Below are 25,248 nucleotides of genomic sequence, written 5' to 3' on the forward strand. Positions count from 1 at the left end.
ACTTCACTGGGTTTAACATTTTAAGTCCCAAATTTTCAAGTATGTGCAAGTGTACCTCAGATATAGTAGATAAGTATGATAGCTGTAGAAAGCCATAGCCCAGCTTCTACACAAATTAGGCTCCAGCTTAAACAGCTGACAACACCACACACTGAAGCAGAGGAGATTGGGTATAAGTAGAGTTCACCTTTATCACACGTCCTTCTTTACTATTCTACGTAGATTCTTAATTATGATCAACATAATTAACATCTATCATATGCTATTTGCTCTCCTGCCTTCTTTATAAGAGTAAAGGAGCACATATTGAGGAGTTTGGGGTTTGTTTTTTTTGGGGGGGGGGTTGTTTGTTTTGGGGAGAGGGGCTATGTTATTTATGTTAAAAGCAGCAAAAATCAAAGAATGCGTCTATCGCTTAGTGAAGGTGGTGCTGGTAAGGTTTGTGATGGTCTTTAGTTCCTGGAGAAATTCATGTCACAATCTCAGACTGATCTCTGAGGAAGTTTTGTCCACTACAGAAACGGGTTTTACCCATTTCCCTTATTTCAAAGAGGTCTATGGTGTCAGACAAGCATTGTTACCAATGTCTTCACTCCTGAATTTTAGACAGCTGTTTACCTGCGATGTGCCAAACCACAATGGACATTGGTGATGAGATCTGGCCTTGAACTTATTTCAAGATTCCTTGGGAAGTCAGTGTATAGACTAGAGGACATTTGAATTATTTATATATTAACAATCTGTACTACTGAAGAAACACACTGTAGTGTTTGGTACTAGCTGTAGTTTTCTAAACCCTTAAGACTTTATACCCAGGTATATCACACTGCTCTAGGCTCCTGAGAGGTAATGAAGGTGTGGATAACTGTGGTCAGGTCAACTACCAGCCTGGAGTCTCCTAGTCAATCAGAATTTATAGACAGCACTAGTTACAGCTGTGGCTATGAGAGAATTTAGCATCATCTCCTAAGCTATAGGCTGAATTGACCAGTTGTGGTTAGGTACATTCTAGGGGGACTGCACCCTGGCTCCAAACTTCTCAAAATTCTTTCCTCTTCACACCACCATCACGCTTCGGACCCCACTTTAACCCATTTTTTGTGACAGCACAGAATTCTCTTGGATTGGAACTGCTGGCAAGTTCAAAGTTAGGAGCTATGTAGCATATTGGTACTAAGTAGCCTTCCAAAGAACCTAGGTCCTAAACAAAATGCAACACGTTGTGATTAAGACCAGAGATTACCCCATCACTTCTTATAAAAGACTGCAGACAACAGAAAGGATTTGTGGATTCTGATCCAAGAAACCTTCCCTGGCCTCCTAAGCCTTGTAGCCATAAAGGCTATTCCTTATTTTGAGAAGAACTGTTCTGTGCTAGAGAGAGCATTTTACAGCCACCCCCATCCTAAGGATGGATTTCTACAGAATTGTCAGAGCCTATGATCCTTATGTACATTGCAAGCTCTTTGGTGTGCATCTCTGGCACAACCGTGCCCTGATCCCCTAGGCACTCTCACAATACAAATAATAAATATTAATAACTGTCAGTCTTTTATGAAAGTCAGGCTAATGGCAATGACATTTGGAGATGTGCAAAGATGCTAACCCTTACATGGATGTAATTTCTTTCTCTGATTAATGAAGAGTCTTGGAAGACATCTGAGAGAGACATGGGCTGAAGATTTCAGGCCTGAAGATTAAAGCTCCTGTCAAGCAAATAGAAAGAAAAGGTCTTTGTGATTTTAGGATTAACCTCTCTCTTCTGCAGCAGGAAAAAAAGCATAATCAGATGTGGGGTTGTGGTCAGACTGCCCTCAAAGATGGCCACTCCATCAAGATGCCAAACAACAGAGAAAGATGTTGTGCCCTATAGAAGCCCAGAGACAGCAAAATTGTAACAGGGGTGTTTGGGGAGTACATCGTAGAAGCTCCCCAGTTTCAACACCCCCATCAAATAAATTTAAAAACAATTTAACACTGGACTTCAATTTTCTTGGGCTGAGCTACTTCTGACTTGGGGCAGGCTAAGATTTTCTTTAGCTAGGCTGACGGATGAAGCATTCCATAACTGTCACAGCTGAGAAAAAAGACACTATGTCAAAGGGGTTTAGCCACACAGTAAATGAAAACAAACTAGCCAAAGTAATCCTCTAGCTGCTTTTTAGTGTTTTATAAAGACATATTCAACTTGAAATCTAATAATTTAAAGCAGTGGTATTCAACCACCTTTTTGCCTCAAGAGCCAGATGGGTAGTGCCCAGTATGTCTGTGGGCCAGATCTGGCTGGTGGGCCTAAATCAGTACAGCACAGGGGCCCAATCCTGAACACAGGGCAGGCAAAGGCCAGACTCACTCTGGCCACATGGTGGGCTCCAGCTGCATTGCAGGGGTTGGGAGTGTTCCAGCCCAGATATGACCGTGGAGGGTGCCCCAGTCCCATGTGGCAAGCGCCTGACCTGACCTCAATCCAGCTGCATGGGGCTTGGTAATCTAAGAATGAGGGAGAAGTGGCAGTATTCATTGCCCCTGCTCTCCTGCCTCCAAATTTTCTGAGCCGATAGGGAGCCCTGTCAGTCAGATGCCATGGCTCCATTGGGCCCAACTTGACCCACGGACCAGTGGTTGAGCATACCTGATTTAATTCATTAAAGCAGTGGGGGTCATCCCCTCCATCCATCACATGGGCCAGATAAGTGGGGCCCAGCCAATTAACAGGCCAGATCTGGTGCTGGGGCCAGGGCCATACACTGGGTCCAGTTCCATGCTCTGGGTCTCATGTGCCAGGTCCGCACCCATGCACCAGTCCAGTCACAGACTGGCTCCACACACTGACCTGATCCAGAGTGCAAGGATGTGTTATCTGCAAGGATTTGGATTTTCTGTTTGCCATGAAAAAATGTGAAAAATAGATTCTCTCATTTTAAGGGGGAAAACAGTGACTTTCTCCTTTAAAGAAAAAAACTGTGGGGAAACAATAGGTTTCCCCTTGCAGGCTGGCAGAGTTCTAGCCTGCAAGGGGCTGCTTGGAGCTGGGAGGAGCAGGAGGACAGCCAACAGGCAGGGGGAACCATATGCATGTGTAGTACCCACAGCTCCCCACAGGGAAGTCGGGGGGGGGGGGAATTGAGGCCCCCATAGTAAGGGAGGAAGAGAGGGAGGGAGTTAGGCAAGGCTGGGGCTGGGGGCACTGCCCAGTAAGGGCAGTGAATGGGGCCTGGGGTCCAGGGCTGAGGGTGGGAATGTGTGGCGCCAAGACCCAGCTGTGGAGTAGAACGGAGACACAGACAGCTCGTCTGTGGGGGTGGGGGTGCTGGCTCCCCACCACTGCGTGCATACCTAGGAGGAGTATGGATGGGGGGCGGGGGGCATGTGAAGAGTTGCATTGGGCTAGGTGCTAGTTCTGAGCTGCGGCAGCACCTGACCCACTTGCAGCCTGCCTGGGTGGCCATGGGGTGTGCTGCCACCATGGAGGGGAGGACTGCCCCCCCCCCGGGCCACAGCTCAGGAGCTGCTCAACCTGCCTTCAGTTTGCCCGCCCCCCCCCCCATTGTGGGCAGGCTCTGCCAGGGAAAAACAATGGTGAGGGCCTAATCTTTTTTTTTCCCCCTAGCAGTCTGCTCATGGCAGCAGTGGGAGCTGCTGGCAGGCCAAGTGGCCCCTGAACTGCAGGGGGCCTGGTCTTTCCCTACACAGTGGTGGTGCCCCCAGGGGCCACCTGGGCAGGCTGCTAGTGGGCCGGGAGCTGCCCCAGCCCAGAACCAGCATGCAGCCCAATCAACTCTTCCCTGAGCCCAAGCTGGGGCAGCCCCTGGCCCACTAGCAACCCACCTGGGTGGCCCCAAGGGGCACTATCATCGTGGAGGGATGGACCAGAGCCCCTTGCAGCTCAGGGCCCATTGACAACTTGCCCCCTGACTGTGGGTAGTCTCTGCTAGGGAAAAAAAAAAAAGGATCAGGTTCTCACCATAACAGTGACGGAAGCCCCTTAATTGAAATGGTGGGTTTTTAATCATCACAATTAAAAAACCACCAATTAAAAACCCAACTGTTTCTATTTAAGGAAACTAAACCCCCACCATGTGTATAAGCGGCCCACAAAGTTAGAATTTAAAATTATATACTATCACTTGCATCCCACTTTTCCAATCTCTTTTTTCTGCTTTTTCTACTTTTTCCCTGTTATTCTGAGATAATAGGAAAAAGTGAATAAATTGCCCAGCTGGACTCCTCCTGAGCAGCAACTGGAGGCAGGAGGGTGGGCTGGGCACTGCTCCTCCTGCCTGGAGTAGGGATTGGCCGGGGCAGGGCGAGATCACTGCTGTGACCATGAGTTGCTCATGTGTGTTCACCTATTAACAGTCCAGCAGAGTTGGGACATGCAGAGCTCATGTGTGTTCACCTATTAACAGTCCAGCAGAGTGGCCACCACAATGGGGCTTCCTGGGGGTGGAAGGCAGAGGGCCTCTTGGACCCCTGTCCTGAGTGAAGTGAGGGTTCTTTTCCCTGCCTATGCCCACCTGGTTGCTAGGAACCCATGTTTTGGGGAGTGACTCTAGGTTCTGCCCTGGGACTGCAGCCCTGGCCAACTCCATCCTGCCTAGGCTGGAGACCAGAGCTCAGCTCAGCACTCTCCAGCAACCACCAAATGTTGGGGTGTGTGTTGGTGGAGGAGGGGGAAGGACAAGTTGGAGAGGGGGAGGGAGGAAGGGAGAGACAAGAAAAAGGAGTGAGTGGAGGGTCACAGAGAAAGTGATGGGGGTAAGGTCTGGGGAGTGGGGAAGCATTATTGTGAGAGTGATGGGAGGAGAGAGGCAGTGAGAGAGGGAGAAGAGAGGAAAGAGAGAAGGAGTGAATGGGCGGGGGGGGGCACAAGAGGCAAGGGGAAGGGAGCCAAAGGGGAAGGAAATTGGTGGGGGGGTGGCAAATAGAGGAGGTCTGATGGGAGACAAAAAAAGGCTTCCCAGTTTCAGCCTCTTGCTGACATGATGGTTGAGCAGCTGCACAAGGTGTGGTGCACACATGCCAATACAGCAGCCTGGATTTCGAGCAGCTGCCCACACACACACGCTACACTCACACTTCCCATGGAATACGTCAACTTCCTCCCGGCTCAGCAGCAGCTTCCAGCTTTGCCCTTCTCCTCCTGATCTCTTGCCCAGCAGAGCCCCAGCCACCTGCTTTTCTGGCCTTGCTCACCCCATTTCCCCATGGGCAGTCCCTGCCTTCCCCCCCCCACCCCACTCCCTCCCTGCTGCTGGCCAGTGAAGAGGCAGGGCAGCATGGTGCGTGGGGGGCATCTGTCTTGGATTTTCTTAAAAATATGGTCACTCTACATAATAAGCATATATTTTCTCCAGGAGGGTGCCTGAACAACATTTACATTTCAAAGGCTATGTCATTCAAGGACATTCTTAGTATGAACAAACCTTTGCTAATTTTATGCAAGCATAAGTTTGCTTTTTACTAGCATCTTTTTTTCAAGAAATAAATCTTTGGGTAACTAATTATTCTATTGTTAGTGTTTCCTAGATAATTATTTCTGTTAAATCCCTTATTAAATTTAGCTGATACTTTGTGAATATCTAAAGTAATTAATAGTAAACCTTACCACACTAAGCTGTGTGTTAAGATCCTAACTTGATTTTTTTAGAGTGCAGTAGATCTTAATAAAATAATACTTAGCATTAGCTGAAGTAATTAATCTTCAACACTTCTCACAGACAGGCAAACAAAAACTCATTTTGCAGACAAGAAAACTTAGAACAAGCAGGAGGTTACACACATTGTCAACAACTAGAAAGAAGAATTTGACTTTTAATATCACGAGTTTTTTTAATAGAAAGTCAGTATGAATTCACACTCTTTAGATGCTCCCTACACAGTCTGCAACAGCCACAGAAACCTCCAGAAAAAAAATCTGGAAAATATTCTCAAGTCAAGAAAAGTTCCAGACAAGATTATACAAGAAGCACCACATGATATCCCCTAAGCTCCTTATACTCCCTCCAAACCCAAACAGACGTCAAAGAAGAGGGATAGAGAACAAGGATACGCACTGATAACCTGCATAATACTGGCCCAGTTCAGGTCTAGGAACAGAATTCCACATACTTTCTTATTGGATTACATGAGCTGCAGCGTGATCATGGGCATAGTGGAAGAAATGCCTGGAAATAATACCTGATTCAATTCAGTGGAATGATGGCCATTAGGGGACCAGAATTTGTAAAGGCAAAAACCAAATGCACCTGATATTCACTTACATAGCAAAGAGATATTTTTCCTATCCTCCAAAATGTGACCTAAGTCCTTCAGCATTGTTTTCCATTGAGTGCTGCTGCTACTCTTCACTGCCTCTGGATGTGCCATTCCCTGCCCAGAATATAGACTACTGAAGTAGTATAAGTGGGTGAATGCACTTCTTTCACATGCTGCCTCTTGGCACAGGAATCTGAAGAGATTTCCATTGTGGCAATTTATATTATATATAGCAGTGCTATTATGACAAGATAGACAAGTTTCAGTGCTAGCATAAGTGAACTAGAAAAGTTCACTTCCCAGAGCAAATAGGAAGGCTCCATCAATCCCATTACATACTTGAGGTATCTGGCAGACATTCACTTATGGCACAATGGGATCTCCAGTCCTAAGAATCACACCTCCTGACAGGTGACTTGTGAAAGAATAAAAAATTGACTGACTTCCTCTGCCTGGCACCTGCAAATCCATGGGCTCCCTGCCAGGGCCCCAGAATTGGGGAGCCTTTCTCCAGTCCTGGGGTCCTGGTGGACATCTAAAAATTGCACGTGAAACTGGACATCACAGCCAGTTCATAAAGGTCCTGGCATACTGGGCCTAGGACTGCAGACAGGCTCTGATCCCAAGGTCCTAGTGTGCTGAAACCGTTAAAAACCACATGTGTAGCTGGAATGCACAAGCAGTTTTTAGACAACCCTGGCACATGGGGCTGCCAAGATTAGGGGAAAGCTCCGTGATCACAGGATTCCAGAGCACCAAGACCTGTAAAAACCACATGACGCACTCCAGCCAGGTTGTGGCCGGTACATCTAAAAACTATGTATGCAGCCCCTCAGCTCCCTCCTTATACTCCCACCACCACAAAACTCTAAACCCACTTCCCCAGCAGCCCATTTTTAGCATTTAGACCAATGCTGATCTCCATCCTAATACCAATGCTGACTGTTAGTTTTGACTTGGGCGTGCTACATGTGCATATTATGTCACCATACAAACAAGCCACAAAGGTCTACGTATTTTGTGGAATAACTTTATATATGATTTGCCACTTTAAGGCACCATAAATCAGCTGTATGCGTAGCACTGTTACTATTTAGGGTGTGATTTACATGCTAATCATTACGGCTATGTGAAATGGCACCATTCCATTTCAACTTGTGTTTTGAGGTTTCGACGGAACAGAGTTTCATTTCGAATTTCATTTTGATTCGAAGCTGCTGCTCTGTTTTGTTTTGCCAAAACAGTGATGCTGTTTTGACATTTCACCCATAGTCTATAATATGGAAGCTTGAAACAGCCTCTCTCATTCGGCAGGCAGATCAGGGCCCAACCCCAGAAGGGCTGCATGGGCTGTGCCAGTCTTCCCGGGGTTGCAGGCCCCCATCTGCCTGCCAGATGAGGGAGGAAGGCCACCTGGGACCGAGGAGTTGGGGAAAGGAACTGAGCCCCATTTAGGCCTAGTTCGTTTCCCCAGCCCAATTGTAGGGCAGCCCCAGTTGCCTTCCCAGCCCAATTGTAGGGCTGAGGAGAGAAACTGAGCGATTGGGCTCAGTTCCTTCTCCAGCCTGAATGTAGTGCTGTGGAGGGGAACTGAGCAGGGGTTCAGTTCCCTTCCCCTGCACTGTGATTGGCTTCTCACAGCCCAGCCACAGGAGGCAGGGAGAGCCAGGGTTGCACTCCCCATCTGGCTGAGCCTGGAGCTGCTGGGAGTGCAGCCCTGGTTCTCCTGTGTCTCCTACCACTTGGCTGCTTTGAAACTCGAAATATTTCAAAACTTTCTAAATGTTTCAACTAGCCTTGTTTTGTTTTGAGGCTGTTTCAAAGCCCTTCGTTTCATTTCAATTCCACTGTTTTGAGCTTTTTTTTTTTAACCGGGCAGCTCATGAGTGCTGCGATGTTGGGGCACATGGTGTGTCCTACAGAAGTGCAGGGGCCTCCTCAGCGCACTCAGCAGCAGACCCAGAAGTGGACCAGAAGTACTTCTGGTCCACTTCCGGGTCTGCCGGGGAGCACGCTGGGGGCCCCACCCCATACCCTTGTGGCTTCGCAGCTAGTGCCTCCTGAGTCTGGGGAGGGCACCCAAGGTCCCCTCACAGCCAAATCGCCAAGCCAGGGGGGCACAGGGGGGCCCCCAGTGCACCCCCAAGTGGACCTGGAAGTGGACCGGAAGTACTTCCAGTTCACTTTCAGGTTCACCACCAATCACGTGGAGGATTCCCCCCCCCCCTTCCTGTGGGACACTCCATCAGCCCCAGCATCTCAGCGTTCACAAGCTACGCTGGTACCTTGAGGCATGTAGAAAAAACATTTAAAGCTATGTCTATGTCTGAATTGCTGATTCTCCAAATCAACATTGAATCTTCAGATATGGATTTGGCTGAATCAAATCAGGGACAGCGATCTGAATCAACGAATCAATCACTGTCTCCAATTCAGGCCAAATCTGAATCGAATAGGGCCTGCTTCGCACACTCCTATTGCATATGTGTAGTGATCAAATTGGCTCAAAGGAAAACGTATCTAAATAATTCTAGAATTTCTCACCTTTGCCATCCATGTTAGAAGTGAACTAGGCCTTCAAATAGGGAGCCCACTTTTCACCATTTATGTAGGGAAAGATTTCAGCCAAGAAGTTTAAGTGTTGATGATATCTTTGATGATAAAGCAAGCAGCCATATCTGAAGCAAGGTAAGGAGCTTTTAAAGTATGTTTCGCCATCTACTTTTACTTCCTGCCACTATCTCTCTTACCTTCCTCTTACATTTCTCAAGAGAATGAGATAACTAGGGATTGATCCTGTTCCAGGTAAAGAACTTGTATTAAGTCAAGAGAGCTTAATAGTTTTCCACACTCACCTGTCAGGAAGCAGATGAAAATTACTCATGAGAAAGAAGCTCCTTATTTCTTTCTCTCCTCCCCCCCTTTTTTTTTTGTATCATATCATCATTTTCTTGTATGCTGTAAAGCCACCCAAAGAAGATGACTCTGTGTACAGAAAAAGTAATTAAAGCCTTAGGAGAGAACCTCATGCAATTGGTCTTCCTATTTAAGAGTTTATGAAGTACAGCGGAATCATTCAGGAATCTACAAATTCATAGTAGTAAGGCATTGCAGTATGTGGCTGGGGACCTCAAATATGGCTACAGAGAGAAAGAACCCTAAGACAAAGAAGAATGCCTCTTGCCATTTAGATTTTTCTCACGGACAGCTTAGAACATTAGAGAGAATCAGTGGCACAGAGAATTTGAAAACTATTTGCTATTTTTCAACTTCCAGGGAGGAAAAAGTGGCATGGAAGAGAGTACATGTACATTTTGCTCTGTCACCCAATAAAGAACAAGTGGGTAACAGGAATATTTATTTTGAACTGGACTCTGAGGCTGTTTGGAACTTTGAAGAATGACCTATAACCAATTCTAACTTAAGAACTGCAATTATTATGCAATTACTGTATAACGCACCTTCTAGGGTCCAACTCAGTTAATTATTTTAAATTATGCATTAATACTACTTTTAGTTAAAAATGAATATATGGACTCACTAATTTTTTTTTTTTTTGTATTTTAAACAAAATTATTGTCTTAGCTGTATATAACTATTGCATTCTGAATACTCATTCCATTTAAATAATATTTGAAATAGCATATAACTTGGGTGTAAATCAGCAAAATGGTTATCATGCTCTAAACATTGGCTTCCTCATATTAACGCTGTTGTTAGACACTGAAAAGATTAACTACACCAGCGAAATATACTCATTAGCCTTAAAATGATCATAACAGACGGATACCATATCTTTAAATTACTTTTCAAAGCTTGGTTTCTATTTTTATAATCAATTTCCTAACTAAACTACATTCATCATTATGAAAACAAATCATGTAAGTCATATACACATTTCTGTCTCCTTATGACAGACATTGATTGAGAAAGGAACAACTAGTTTCAGCCTCCAGTAAACAGCTGGTATCCTTAGATAAGAAAATCTCTGCACATGGCCATGCTTCCAGTATTGTGAAAAAATGATGCAGTGAGACTACAACAAAAGCACCAACTGCTTAGATGAGACAACATAATTTATAACCAATATCCATAACATAACTATCACATTATTTTTGTACTCTTTCATTAAATTGTAATTATTACCTCTTTTGGCTTCAACACATTAATTGCTGGTAAAATAAAATACATCACAAGAGTAAACATCTAACTGTTAGTATGAGAGGATTAAGGGAGAACAGTTAAAGGGTAAACTTATAACATAATTAAAATCTAATACATAGCATACATAATCACAACTCACATTTTGTGATATATTCACATCACTTGGATGTACTGAAATGTGTAAAACAAAGCTTGGCATCCACTAACATGCAAGTGCACATCTCAATAGTTGCCTAAAGTGGCCAGTTGTGATTTGAATATAAATAGTGTAAAAGCAATTCAAATATATTCTGCTTTTTAAAAATCCTTCTACAGTATTTAACTTTTTCACTTAATAGAGCTATGTCACTCATATGAGAAAAAGAAATACAGATTAGAATGTGACTGGAAATAAAGTGACTAATCAAAGCCATATTCCAGTGGATTTGCGCTTTTTCACACCACCTTTAAGAGCTAACTGCCAATGCTCACATAACCATAAATGACTCCAAAACTGAAAAACAAAAACTTCAACATGTGTTATATTAAAATATGTGGATGGAGAAAATTCTAATTGGGGGAAGAAAATAGAAGCAGTTTGCTGCAAAAGGGGAAGAAAATAGTCCAGGAAGACAAACAATGGAGGGACTAGAGCAAAACAAGTTTCTCCTGTCCCCAGAATGCAAAGTATCATCTTGCCGCAGCAACTTATGAACCTTGTGCTATTTATACCTTGGTTTTTTTGTTGTAAAATCTACACTGGAAACTGTTCAACACACCAAATCTAGGGCTAGACAGAAACTCTTCCTGAGCAATGGGCAGCACCTAACTCTTTTTCCCCACTTGCTCCTGTATGTCAATAATCCATATCAGCAGCAGATTACTCTCCACTCTATTCCAAGTCAAATTTTACAGGAAGGATCAAGTGTCCACAACTTTCATTGCTCTGTTCTGTCCATCCACATGCACTGCTCTAGAGATGCCACTGTCATTGCTCTACGGTAAACAATTCTGCAGTTGGCTTACACATGGGAACAGGAGGTATAAGGTCCCTATTATTCTAATGCGTATTCTCATAAGGAAGGTGACTACTTGGCCCTTAATTTGCATGATAAGTGATTTGCAAATGGATATCGGACAACAAACTGCTGCTGAAAGGGCAAGTGGGTGAAGGTAATAAAAGGAAGCATAAAGGGTCCAACCAATGAAGGAAAACTTTGAAAAAGTTAGAAGAAAAATATGTATATTAAAAACGACAGGGAAAGGTATCTTGAAATTTTCTTTTACTCATGGCTCTCATGCATCTCTGTTTTTAAAACAGGAAGCATAGATTCTGTAACCAGCAAGCACTTTTAACAAGTTTAATTTTTATTGTTTTAAGTAACAAAGCAATGTATTTTGTTTTGAGCTACACACCACAAATACTTAATCACATCAGCATGTGTTATAGTAGATAATATTAACCCATAATTCTGAACAAGATTATTATACCATATTTCCTATACTTCTGCAGGTTGTTTTTATTGATATGTGTTAAATGAGATAGATGTTGCATCCAAAATGGACGGTCCCAAGGTAGTTGTTTCTATACTACCTCAGAAATATTTGAGGGTCAGGGTCTGTCAGAGGAGGAACAGATGAATGGTCCTGATAGTCAATTAGTGTCCTTCTTAAAAAGAGTGTACTATTGATTTCAAGCACTGGGATTGGCCACACAGACTCATTCATATAGAGCAGTAGAAAGTAAATTAAATTAATTATTAGAGATATACATTTTCCATATGGTAAATCCAGGTAGAATTATAGTGCTAACCAGAGGTATTACATTAGTACTTATACACTGAGATAGTAAAAAAATCCAATATTTTTCTCAAGAAATGTAAAAGAAAGAGGGAGGAAGGGTTAGATTCACAGGACGGGGGGATAGAAATTGTCTTACTTGTACAGTAAGAATACCTATTTAAAATGAGTTGTCCATGTACAAATTCTTGTTGTGCCATGCATGTACCTCATAAGCCCAAAAAGAAAAACATTCAACCACCAGCATCCTTTGGCTTCACACTCCATCTTGAACAAAATATTTGATGCTTGTTGCTGCTTGTTACAAGCAGGTCCACATTCTTGATCTCCAATTTATGACCTAAGAAAAAAGTGTCTATTCAGATGGTCTGCTAGCCTGTTCTGCTGACCAAGTAAGTGTGCTGTTGAGAGGGAAATCTTGTGTCACATATACCCTAGGTCTATAGCTGGACTGCATCTTTGCTTACTGGTGAAGATCATCCTGCCTTGCTTGTTCATAGAAAAAAAATGTGATTAAATTATCTGTCATTAGTTGGATTGACTGACCTTGAGCACCAGTAAGTTAAATTACTGTTTCAGTAGAACTGATGTGCTGCATATACCAATCCTACAGCTCAACTGCTTCATTCAGCATTTGAAGAGTGAGAAGCCCTTGTCTTTTGAAACAGCACACCACTGTTGTTGTCCATACCAGCCTGATTTACTCCTGCCCTGAAGAAAAGAATTGAGAGCCAGATGAATTTATGGTTTTCAGTTCTGAAATATGCATACAAACTCCCTTTTCCTAAAGGTTCCAGAGCCCTGAAACTATTAGGGCGCATGTCCATGTGACACCTCTCGTTTCCACATTACTTTTCCTGTGTCCACATGACAAAAATCGCCATTAAGCTAGCTAAATAGCATCTGAGTATCCACATTATCAGCTGATTTTATTGTTTTAGATTATTTTTTGTGGTACCTTAAAACACCTCTGGCATGTTTTAGTTTAACCCTTAGAGGGCTAAAAATGTGCTCTCTAATGGACAGTGGAAACACCTGATGAGATTGTTATCTATTTAGCTGGAGAACTAAACAACATTCTTCCTAGAGAAGAGTGGCATTTGAAATTCACCATGTCAATGAAAACAGTGCACCTTTTGGGATGGCTAGCATATGTGTGTGAGGGCACATGTGTGCAATATGCACACAATCTATGTACTTGCTCTGTAATTGAATGTCAGCCACATCCGTAAGGATCTGCTTTCTTGATCATCGCAAACTGCCTCTGTAAAGGAGATTTCTTGTACAGAACATACCTGGGACTTTTATCTTTGAGTATTATAAAAGTCCTCAAAGAGGGTGCATATATAATGAATATCTTTCATGCAGTATCATTTTGGATGGTGAATTATCTGTGGAGCGAGAAACAAACGTTCTGTCTTTTCAAATGGGCTACCACATTGGAAAACCTCTTCAGGTCAATGGAAAAAGAAAAAGAAACATAGATCAAATGGAAGAAACTTTTATAGAAAGTGCCATTAATGCACTGTAAAAATGAGATACCAGGAGGTAGATAGAAAGGTGGATACAAGCACGTTTAAAGAAAATGCAGCAAACCAAGTTAGGGGGAAAAAAGAGGAGTATTTAACTAAATGTTATTTAAACAAAGTAACATTTCCCAATGAAGACACTGAGCTTCCTCATATCTAGAATGGGTCAAAGCCATCTGTCTGTCTTTGAATGAAGAAATATCAGAAGCTATAGCTATAGCCACTTCTGGTCCACTTCCAGATCTGCTGGGAAGCATGCAGGGGGAGCCCCTCCTGCACCCTCCCAGCTTGGTCACTGGTGCCTCCTGGGTCTGGGGGGCACCCGGGGTCCCCCCCACAGCTGATCGCTAAGCCAGAAGAGGCAAGGGGGCCCCCCAGCATGCTCAGCAGTGGACCCGGAAGTACTCCATCCGCCCCAGCATCACAGCATTCACAAGCCGTGCCTGGTACCTCAAGGTATGTAGAAAAAACATTTAAAGTTGTGTCTATGGCTGAATGGCCGAATCTCTGAATCAGCATCAAATCTTCAGATTCGGATTCAGCCAAATCGAATCAGGGGCAGTGATCTGAATCAATGAATCAAATCACTGTCCCAGATTCAGGCCGAATCAGAATCTGAATCGAATATGGCCCATTTCACACACCCCTAGATTCAGACAGAGTCCAGTACTGTAATGGGCCCTGCTGTGAGAAGGTTCCACCATCTGATCTACAGTGAACAGTGCAAACCATGCATAGGAATACGGAAAGAACACTCAAATTTAAGGTACAACTTAATGTAAAAAGTATCAAACTGGCATCTGGTTTATAATAATTATGTTCCATATTAAGGCAGTATGCAAGTTGCTAAAGAGTTGTAGGTATGTGGGCTAAGAATGGTGGAAAAGAGGTGGTAAAAGCTAAGATATAGAATTGATGAGTGGAGGATAGCTAGGGTAACTGAATTACTTCAGTGTTTATTTCCTCACTTTTTATACTTTTTGTTCAAGGGATATGCCATCTCCTTCAAAGTTGATGATGTGTGTGCACACATGCACATTTACCTTTCAAAATGTGCACAAATTTCAACTTTAAAGGTCACTGCTGTATAATTAACATTCAAAAGTGAGGAAATGAAAATATAGCTCTTATATAAATTTTAGCTTAGCCATCCTACCCTTTAAGTATTACTACTCTTATTTATCTCATGATTGTGCACAACTTGTACTAAGTACTTTATAAACACACAAAGATACAGTTCCCACTCTGAAGAGCAAAACAAATTATAACATAAATAAGCATTAAAACAAATAACAGAAACAGAAAATAACACGCATGCAAGTGACTGAGTTAATATTACTACAGGAACTTTAACTTTTTTATTTCCTGACAAGCAAGTGTCAGATGGGGGTCTATTAAAAAAAAAAAAAAAAAGCTCATGCAAAACTTATGAAGTACTTCAATTTCTCATTTTGCTTTCTGTAATGTAGGCAAGCATTTGCTGCAAATTTGACTGACAATGTCTAACTTTTGACTTATGTGAAATATACACTCAGATCTTTCTATAATTTTTTTTCTTTTTTATTAAAAAAAAGAGAGAGGAATTGCATCCTGAGATAAACCATCACACTTGATATTTCATAAAATGTATGCTGCTACAAATGGAAATCAGTGTTGTTGGTGTGCATCAGTGGCAGGATAAGACGGTGGTACACAAGACTCCAACTTGTAAAGTGCTATTCACAAGTCGTATGTACATGTGACGCTACAGTGATATAGCATCCACAGGCGTCTACACGCGACCAACAGCTACATCAGCATAGCAACGTGGTCCCCGGTATAGCACATTACTACAGAAAAGTAGCTGCTAAAAATAAACGTACATCACACGTACAGCGCAGCATGGGCTGTTACTGTGCCGTGATTTAGGACTTCCAAAGATTCCTGTTACTAAAGAGGGGAAAAACACAGCAGGCTAGTCTGCTAGGCTGACAGGCAGCTGAGACAAGGGCAGCACACAGCAGACCTAAGCTGCAATGGGGAAGCTGCCTATTAGACTTAAAAAAGGAACATTGTACAGGCTGGTGAGTCAACTGCCTCAGATAGGTAAGAGCCCCAAGGGATGAGGGCCATTCTAATGTTTGTATACCCAGAATGGGAGAGGGTTTTTGTTGAAGTGGTGGCTTGCCTTTATTTATTTTAATTTTTTTTTGTTTAAACTGGGAGACTGGACATGGCTATAATGTGGTGAAGAAGAGGCAAAAGGGCACACCGAGATTTAGAACCCTGCCAGGAACCTTGCCTCAAATTTGTTTGCTGCAGGTGAGCACACAGACGATAATTTAACTCAAACTAGGTAACCCAGCTGAGAGATAATCCTCTCCGAAAGTGGCCTAATTTATAGATGCCTAAAGGGAACTTAACACTTGTTAATGAACCTTAATGTGTGATTAGTCAAATTTTAAGTGTTCCTAACATGATGTAATTGTAATGTGTAATCTCGCCCTCAGAAAATCTTATTGGTTTCTGTTAAAGTTTCTGAAGAAAAAAAAAAATCACTTCAAAATTCTGAAATTTCATTTTAAATTTACTTTATGGCTTATCATTTTATACTGTTTCTATTGTGTACTTTAATCCATAACCTATTATGACATACTAGTTGAATTAAAAAAAATAATCATTAGTCACAACTGTTATTTAATACTGGTTGAAACATCTTATCTTTTCTGGTGAAATACGTCTCCTGGCTGTGCTGCATTGATATAGTTTGACATTTCTAGGAAAGAAGATAAGATGTTTTGAATCAGCATGATGCAGCAGCTGTCCTTAATATTTTAAAAATAAATTTAAATTAAATTAAATTAAATTAAACAAAACACCACTTAGAACAACAATTTTATATGCCATATTATAATTATGATGGTTCAGACAAGATTTCACCATAAACTAGTCCTGTATTGTGGTCATCTGGACTCATCAAGACAAGTAGATTAAATCCTTAAGTGATAACAAAAGGTATTGGGCATCCAGTGGCGACACATAGGGGGTGCACGTGCACCATCTGAGAACACCGGCGGCACTCACCGCTTGGGTGATGGGCAGGGGGCAGGTGGGAGTGCCGGTGCCCCCTGCAACCACTGGCTGATCACTGCAGCCGCTCCCAGAAGGGGCTGCAGCGATTAGCTGCAGCGATCGGCCATTGTGGGATCAGCTGCAAGGGACCCCCCTCTGGTTAGTGGCATCAGCCACAGGGGGGACCCCCTCAGTCAGCGGGATTGGCAGTAGGGGGGGCATGTACTCCCCCGACTAAGGCAGCACCAGTCACCCATTCAGGCATCCACTCCAATTCTTCCATAATCGGGATAAAGATCACCTCTGACCACCTTCCCACAATAAAAACAACAAAAATCTGTTATTTTGTACCTTATACACTAATTCAGAGAAGCAATCTTAAATAAACACAGCTCCTTTCATAGCATCTAACAAAGTGAACTATTGCTTATGAATGGTTATACATCAACTTTCTACATATCATGATTTACATCCAGAATGGCAATTTGCAAACCACTATACAGAAAAACCCCCACAAACCACCATATTTACAACCACAAAATTACTAATAATCCCAAACACACCAAGGAAGCAGTAATCTTCAACTAGGCTCTCAGATACCACCACACCTGCTCTTAGGAGGATAGTTGTGAACCCCCCCCCCCCAACATGAAAACTGCCTTTACAAAGCAACCACATTTTGGCAGAGAAATAGGTTGCATCTTTGAACGAGCTATCCAAATGCTGCACAACAACTTAATAAAATGCAAGAAGAAGCCCTTTCCATAAACTGATTGCACGCCCCTGGTTGTCACGTACTATCCCACAATGCAACTAATAAGAAGGATGATCAAACAAGTATAGCCTATCTTTGAAAAAGATCAGAACTTGAGATAAATATTCTCAACCCCTCATTCCTGGCTTCCAAAATAACCTCCAAACCTTGCCCATCAGAAGCAAACTCTTCATTGGTTAAACATACACAACATGGGAAACAACCCTGATTTAACAATAAATGCCAAACCTGTGAACACATCTCCATTCCCACCACAATCAACACCCCTCACAACAAAGCCATCTGAATCCATAGAACCAACACATCTATCACAGAATGTGCTATATCTCATCCAATGCATGGAAACTACTTGGGTGAAAGTAAACAAAGAATAGGGACCAGAATGAGCTGTCACAGAAAAAAAAAAGAGAGAGGACAGAAACACATGAACACTGGTAGGAGAACACTTTTCACAAAATAACTAAATACTGTAGTATTTACACTGTAGTATTTACTGTAGTCTACTGTAAATACCGATACTAAATTAACTGTGCAGTAGCACTCATGTAGATGCTGACCAGGAGCAAATTAGCTCCCTGTCAGCCACATCAGCAGGGGGTCACAGGAGATGGGGAAATCTCTGTCCCCAGTCCTGGCACTGCTCAGCTCCTGGTTCCTCCAGAGAGCTGGGAGCCAATCAGCACAGGGACAGAGTCACTTTCTGCATGCCCACTCCACCTCCTTCCCCCCACTCCCCGTGTGCAGCTCCCAGCTCTCCAGAAAAGCCAGGAGCCACACAGTGCCAGGACTGGGAAACTCTCAGCTTCACTGCTCAGCTGGGAAATCACTGGCATCTGTCCCACTTGTAGGGCAGCTGCCCACGAGCCTCCTGCTGGAGAAACTCTGCCCAGCAGGGGGGTTGGCCAGAACCTGTCTTGACCCTGGAGCAGCCGCTAGCGTGCCTCCTGCTGGACAGGGAAGCCCCACTGGGCACCGAGCTCTCAGGCAACTTTGTGCCCTGATGTGCACAGGGCTGGGAGAGCTCTAACAGTTGCAGCAGTAGCTGTCTCCCAGCCCCAAACACATCAGGACCCCTCCCAACATGTATGGGGCCAGGAGACAGCTGCCACTTCAGCCAGCAGAGTTCTCCTGGCCCTGTGCTCATCAGGACTGGCCCTCGTGTCCCCTGCCAGCCCCCAGGCTAGCACCCCTGGGGATCCTGGAGTTCCCCTTGGCTGCTACAGTGGGGCAGAGCAGAGCAGGAGCATCCCTATATTGGGCAGCTCCCAGCAGGGTGCACATGCAGACGCACTCCTGGGGAAGGCTTACTGCATGGTATATAACTCTCCAGTAAGGCTATATTGCATTGTAGCCTATATAGCATGTGTAGATGTGCCCTAAGGGTACAACAGATGCCTCATGTGATCCAGAACTGATTGTCCTAGGGATCAAAATAGGTGTGGCATAAGTCTTTTATACACTTCGCCCTTCTAACCTGCCTTGCTGCTCCTTAGCCAGTAGGTGGACAACAAGAGCACCAGCTTGTTCCTGGAATGAACTGCAACAGGATTTCTCAAGAAAGTGGTATACATTTTATCTGGCATACTTCAGAGGGATAGTGGATCTGTATATCAATATAATCCCAGGACAAATGCAATGACTACTAAGCTAGGGACAGAAGTTACACAAACTGGTTTAAGTGATCAGACTACTAAGCTAGGGACAGAAGTTACACAAACTGGTTTAAGTGATCAGAAACTGATTTAAACCTGTAACAGAGAGTGTAAGCTCATTGCACATAAACCAGTTTCAAAATGGCCAAAACTAGTTAAATATAAACCTGGTTGAATGCATCATCAGACTTAACTGATTTGGGTCAAACCAGTTTATGCAACTTCTGTCTTGCCCCACCCCCTCCCCAGTCATCCTGCCAGCCAGAGAAGGGAGCTGCAGCTATGCCCCTGGCTCGGCTGGAAGCCAGCTGAAGTGTGTGGGGGGGGCGGGGGGGGTGGAAACAGCCCTTGCTGAGGGCTTTCCACCCCCTGTGCCAAGCACAGCCTGGCTGACATCCAAAGCCAGGCAGGGGGGTCATTGTCCCCCCCGCTCCTATTCTCTCCTCAGCTGGACTGCCGGCTGGGGCAGGGAGCATAGCCAGATGTTCAGCCTGACTCCTGGCTGCAGGGAAGCCTATGGTGGGGGCTTTACTCCCCTGACTGAGCCAGACTAATCACCAAGCCAAGGCCCCCTGCTCGGCCAGCAGGTCAGCTGAAGAGAGAGTGGGAGGGCACCCCCCCATCCAGCTTTGAACATCAGCCAGGCTGTGCCCAGCAGAGGGTGGGAAGCTCTCAGTGGGGGCCATTTTCCACACATCCCCGACTCCCTCCTCAGCTGAGGGGGCCTGCACTGCGTGGGGGTGGGGCAGGGCGGTCAGAACTGCCGCAGACTGCACGAGGCAAGCAGCAACACTGGGGCTCAGAGGGGTGGCCACAGACCTCCAAGCCCCCCCAGCACATTGCCACTTGCCTCATGCAGTCTGAGTAGCTCTCCCCACCTCACTCCTGCCCACAGCACAACTCCCCCCACTGGGAACAGGCTTGCACTCCCTGGGAAACCATGAGAGAGGCTGCTGTGTTCATCAGGGTCCCTGCCCCTGCACTGCTCCTGAGGCAGGAGTGGAGACAGCCAGAGGCCAGCCAGTGTTGCCCCTTTAAGCAAGGGGGCAGGGACAGGGATTATTTCTCCCTCCCCTATGGCCATGCTCCTGCCCCTGCTGCAGTGAGGGGAGCACCAGGCGGACCCCGGCTCAGGTCTGTGCCCGAGGGACGGAGTTGAAACCCCTCCCTGGCCAGTTCTCTTGAGGCTACTGCTGGGGCTGGCCCATGCCTCCTCCTCCCCAGCACAGCTTCTCTGCAGCCAAAGGCATGGTCTAGCACCCCCTGGCTTTTGGCATGTGCCTGCATTTCCTGAATGTCTATTCACTTGCATATTGGTTCAATCTATGCAGGTTAGACTAACCTGCAAAGATTGAATCAATTCAGGCTCTGGCATTTTGAATGTCTGTGCCCAGCCTTAAAGTGACACCCTGCCCTGCCCTCAGTTTAGAACACATGACATGTACTGCACCTATACACAACTTGTAAACCCAAAATAAACCAAAACACAAAGCATGTTTAAGTCTACTCATTTTGGGAGTTTCCCTTTAAATTATCTTTTTCTGTTTGTAGAAGTCATTATTTTGTTGTTTATTCAAAGACTGCTGTTTTCCTTTATCACTTTGAAGTACATCATATTACAGTATACTCTCACAGGCTATTCTCTTACCTCAATTAGACAGCACAGCACTAATCTCCTTTTCTTGCCCTCTTGACATACCATAACCTTAGTCTGGGTTCTCTCTAGGTATTTCTCACTAGTCTACATGATGGGCTAAAAGGAATCTCTTACCTACCAAAGAACAGGAAGAAAGAATAAAAAAGTTTCCTATCCATTTAAAGAAAAATAAGACAGACAATATGTGCACTTTTTCTTTAATGAAAAAGTATGTTATAGTTCATGGGATTTAAAAATTCTACTTAATTTAGCCGTTTCACTTCGATGAGGCTGGCATGTGACCATATTGTTAATTAGCCAATAGCTTCCCCTCCATATTTCATTTTCTCAACTCATTGCCCTCTAAACAGTTTAGAAAGCCTATTTAAGAAGGTGACCTCATCACAAGTATGGACTATAATATAGATTTCCATCCCTAAGATTCAATATACACCTAAAGTATTTATTGATCAGAATCATATACAGCCTACATGCCTTATTGAGGTTACAAAATGATGTCTGAAAAAAAGATACACAGTAATTCAGAGCATTTCACATTGGTTTTTAAAATATTATTTCATGTGGATGAGCATAAGAGAATTTTGATATTATTTAATTCAATCTATGACATTCATTCAAATATTTTTACTTGGTATTCTTTGGAATGGGGGAGAGGGGGATAAAACAAGGAGGAATTTCTCCAGCGGAGTCTGAATTTGACCTGTAGAGTAAAGGAGAATGAAGAAAAAGAATACACACAAGTACCTTTAAACACATTTAAATTCAAGGCCTCAGCAAAAAGCAGGGTTTCTGAAAATCTTTACCTGGAAAGCTACTTTTTAAAATTAATTTCATTACACTATAATAAACCCAAAAATTCTGGAGTAGATTTCCTGATCCTGCTCTTTCACAGCACCTAACACGATGGTCTCTTGGGACACAAACTAAACAATCTATTTCTGATGTAGGCCCTGAGGCATGATGGTAGATGATAATGACAAATGAATGGCTGCAGAAGTTCTGTTATAAGATTAGATCCCCAAAAAAACTAAGGATAGCCAAAATGCTTTGTAAAAAAATAAAAGAAACTATAGGTTTGAGCATTCTTCAAATCATATCTAAATATTTTTGCATTCCAAAGAGTTTGATTCACCTCCGTGCATCCCCTTTCTTCCCCCATTTTAATTAGTAGTGTGTATATACCTTTGTATTTCCTGGGTTTGAAAAAAGAACCAGAAGAGCTACTGAAAAGGATGTTACATTTTAAGCATATTTGAAACAAAAAAATACTCAAAACTTCACAAAATAATCAAATAATCAGCTGATTCCATGATCAGAGGGATTTGTTTTGAACATCCACTCTCTAGGGAAAAAAACAACATATTTTTGGATATGATACAGGATCAAGAAATTAGTCCTGTAAACCTAGCATACAATTCCAAAGCAACACAAGCCCCATTTTTGTGCATACTACCTATTTTTGGAAAAGAGCTTTCTTATGCCAAGAACAACAGATAAACATACCTTTAGAAGAGAAATGGGCACAGTCTACTCCAGTGATTCTCAAACATCTCATCACACAAAGTCCCTTGCTACATTCAACAAAAACTGCACAACTCACGGTTATAAATATTTGTCCTTAGCTAATATTATATTCAAGACAAAAAAAATAATTGCAATGTATGGGTCAGTGGGAAGAACAGGGAAGCACAGAAATTGCAGCAGAAAGTATGCATGTGGGGGTTGGCAAAAAGTGGAGCATGCCAAACAAAAGTGCCACCACTGGCTGGAGTGTGTCAGTGTCTCCACCCTCTGGCTGGTAAGCTCCATCAATGCTATGCTCCCATTTAAAATGCAAAAGGCAACAAGATACCCAGAGCAGGTGTTTAAATAATGGGACTGTCCTGACAAAAACAGGATATATGGTCACCCACTGACACTTTGAAATCACAGTCTATTCAAATGGAAACATGGTTTGTTTTAAAATGGGTTCAAAGTAATAAATATTTGAAGCTCGACCTTTTTATATCTGGAACAATCTCCTCTTCAATTCCCTCATCATTTTTAACTGTTTTTTAGTGATTTCTGAGTATAGCAGCCATTCGTAATGACAGAAGATATGACTGCTTTCTCTGTAAATTAGTGACTACAATTTAGGGATGATATCACTGTGCTGAAATATAAAAAGAACCCATTTTTGCTATACCTGAATAAAATGTCCTGTCTATAAAATTGGAATCAACAAAATATACCATCCAATACAAATTCAGAATTATATGCATTTTAAATGAATTCTGGAGTCTAGCGATGTTATTATAGTGGCAGATGATATCAGCACGAACTTTATACTGTTATAGGTTATAAAAGTCAAAAAATTAGTACCTGCTTCTGCTTAAGCAGTATGAACGTATGATATGACTACACCTACTTTTGCTTGTGAATTCTACTTAACTTCACTTTCCTGATGTGGACATTTTTGAAGCAGTGCTCCACCTTGGTCTCTGTCTCTTATGAGCACATTACGCTAGACAGAAACATAATAAAAGTAATGAACCAAAAAAAAAGTACAGATTTTGAATTAACCAGCAACAATCTATTAAAATGACAAATTCATCTATTTATCATAACAAATTTGGCTCTACTGTTCCAATATGGACTAAAATTTCAAATCTGTGTGATCAATGAAGCATGAAATAGGTTGTCAAAAATGCAGTCTAAAATATGAGTCATATAGACAAAATAACCATATACTGCTTGAAAATACTAAAGATAGATTTTTTTTTTATAAAAACAAAAAAGTTGCCTGAAACATACCTGTGATAAAGTTGCTATCTTTTTATAGAAGTTTCCCTTGTGATATTTTTCTTCTGAACTATTTTGAAATATAAAACTTATTTGTAAAATGTCTATGAAAGTAGCGCACACTTTTTGGCGGGAATCAAATCACTTGTTTATTTGATAGGAGCCACAGAACTGCTTTGATTATAAATGAATTAACAGGAAAATGTCCGATCCTTCCTTCACATTGATGCTAACTTCTTGGAAGATTCAAAGTGAGGCCCATTGGGAACAATTACATATGCTATTAGCACGTAGCAATAAACAGAGGTGCATATCAGGCTGGAGTTTATTGCCCCCCAGGTGCCAGGTTTACATGTGCACCCAGGACCACAGCACGTTGAGCCAAGTCAGAGGAGCCCCAGCTGACAGGAGGCCCAGGGGGTCAGCCTGCTAGCCCAGCGCCGCTCCAACCTGGCCCCCACACTGAAGCACCCTCATTGTCCCAGCCAGTCCTAGCTGTGTCCACACATGAAGTGTTACGATGTAAAAAACTCTGCAGCAGGATATTACTTGAATTTACAAGTACTACCCAGCTACAGAGATAATTAGTTTCCTGCAGCCCAATAGGGCTGCATGTGTAGACATGAGATGTTGACTGCAGAGCTAATTAGTCTATTTTGCAGTAAACATCTTGCGTAGAAGTGCCCACTGGCAACAAGAACTTTATGGTCCACTAGGCTTTTACAAGGAGGAAGAAGTTATTACCAAAGGACAAAACCAACATTTCTTAACTTTTATTCCTCCAGCTTGACAAATTGAAATGTAAACCCTATATATTCTACTGTTCTAGGGCTAGACAGCATCAAAGGCATGAGAAGCTAAATTGTAGTTTCTGCTTGCTGAAGGATTTGAGAATATCCATCTCTTCACCAAGGTTGTGAGTTTTGGCCTGTTTAAATTTTGTTATTCCACACTAAAGAGGGAGGAGGTAAATAGCTGGCTGTGATTAAGTGGCAACAATTCCTTTATCCATGTTGCTGGGTTGGGTCAGGAATTAATACCTCTGTAAATATGGCTAACAGGCTTATCAAACAAATTCTCAGAATGGTGAAGAACTGTGTATGACCATTACTTGGCAGTTTGGTCTAGAAATTTTTGCTTTGCAGTCTTTGCCTCATGATTGAGTATCATTATGGAAACTAACATGAACAAACTTAATTTGCTGAGATTGAAAAATAGAAAGCTAACAGAAATATATATCTAAAATGATGGAGTAATGTGTACTGGACCCAACATATTGGACAAAAAATATATAAATATAAATAAATCAATAATAGTGTGTGTATGTGTGTGTGTAACAAGCATTGGGTTCAATATATGTGTGTGTGTGTGTGTGTGTGTGTGTGTGTGTGTGTGTGTGTGTAACATGAGCATTGGCCTCAATATAATATATTATTATATATTGAGCCCAATACTCATGTTATATAGTTTCATAGTTGGTAGGGTCGGAAGGGAACTGAGCACATCATCAAGTCCTACCCCCTGCCATGGCAGGAAAAAGTGCTGGGGTCAAATGACCCCAGCAAGGTGTTTGTCTAACCTCCTCTTAAAGACCCCCAGGGT

General features: G+C 42.9%; 1 long non-coding RNA gene across 1 annotated transcript in view; it reads right to left on the reverse strand.

The window, feature by feature from the left end:
- The window catches only part of LOC109281533 (uncharacterized), an 81,221-nt gene extending 64,826 nt beyond the window's left edge, over positions 1-16,395 (reverse strand). Inside the window, exon 1 of the long non-coding RNA XR_002088205.2 lies at positions 12,748-16,395. This is a non-coding gene — a long non-coding RNA (uncharacterized LOC109281533). The remainder of the gene's footprint in view (positions 1-12,747) is intronic.
- Positions 16,396-25,248: the final 8,853 nt, after the last annotated feature.

The sequence above is a fragment of the Alligator mississippiensis genome, chromosome 4 (genome assembly GCF_030867095.1).
Source record: "Alligator mississippiensis isolate rAllMis1 chromosome 4, rAllMis1, whole genome shotgun sequence".
Taxonomy (NCBI): domain Eukaryota; kingdom Metazoa; phylum Chordata; order Crocodylia; family Alligatoridae; genus Alligator; species Alligator mississippiensis.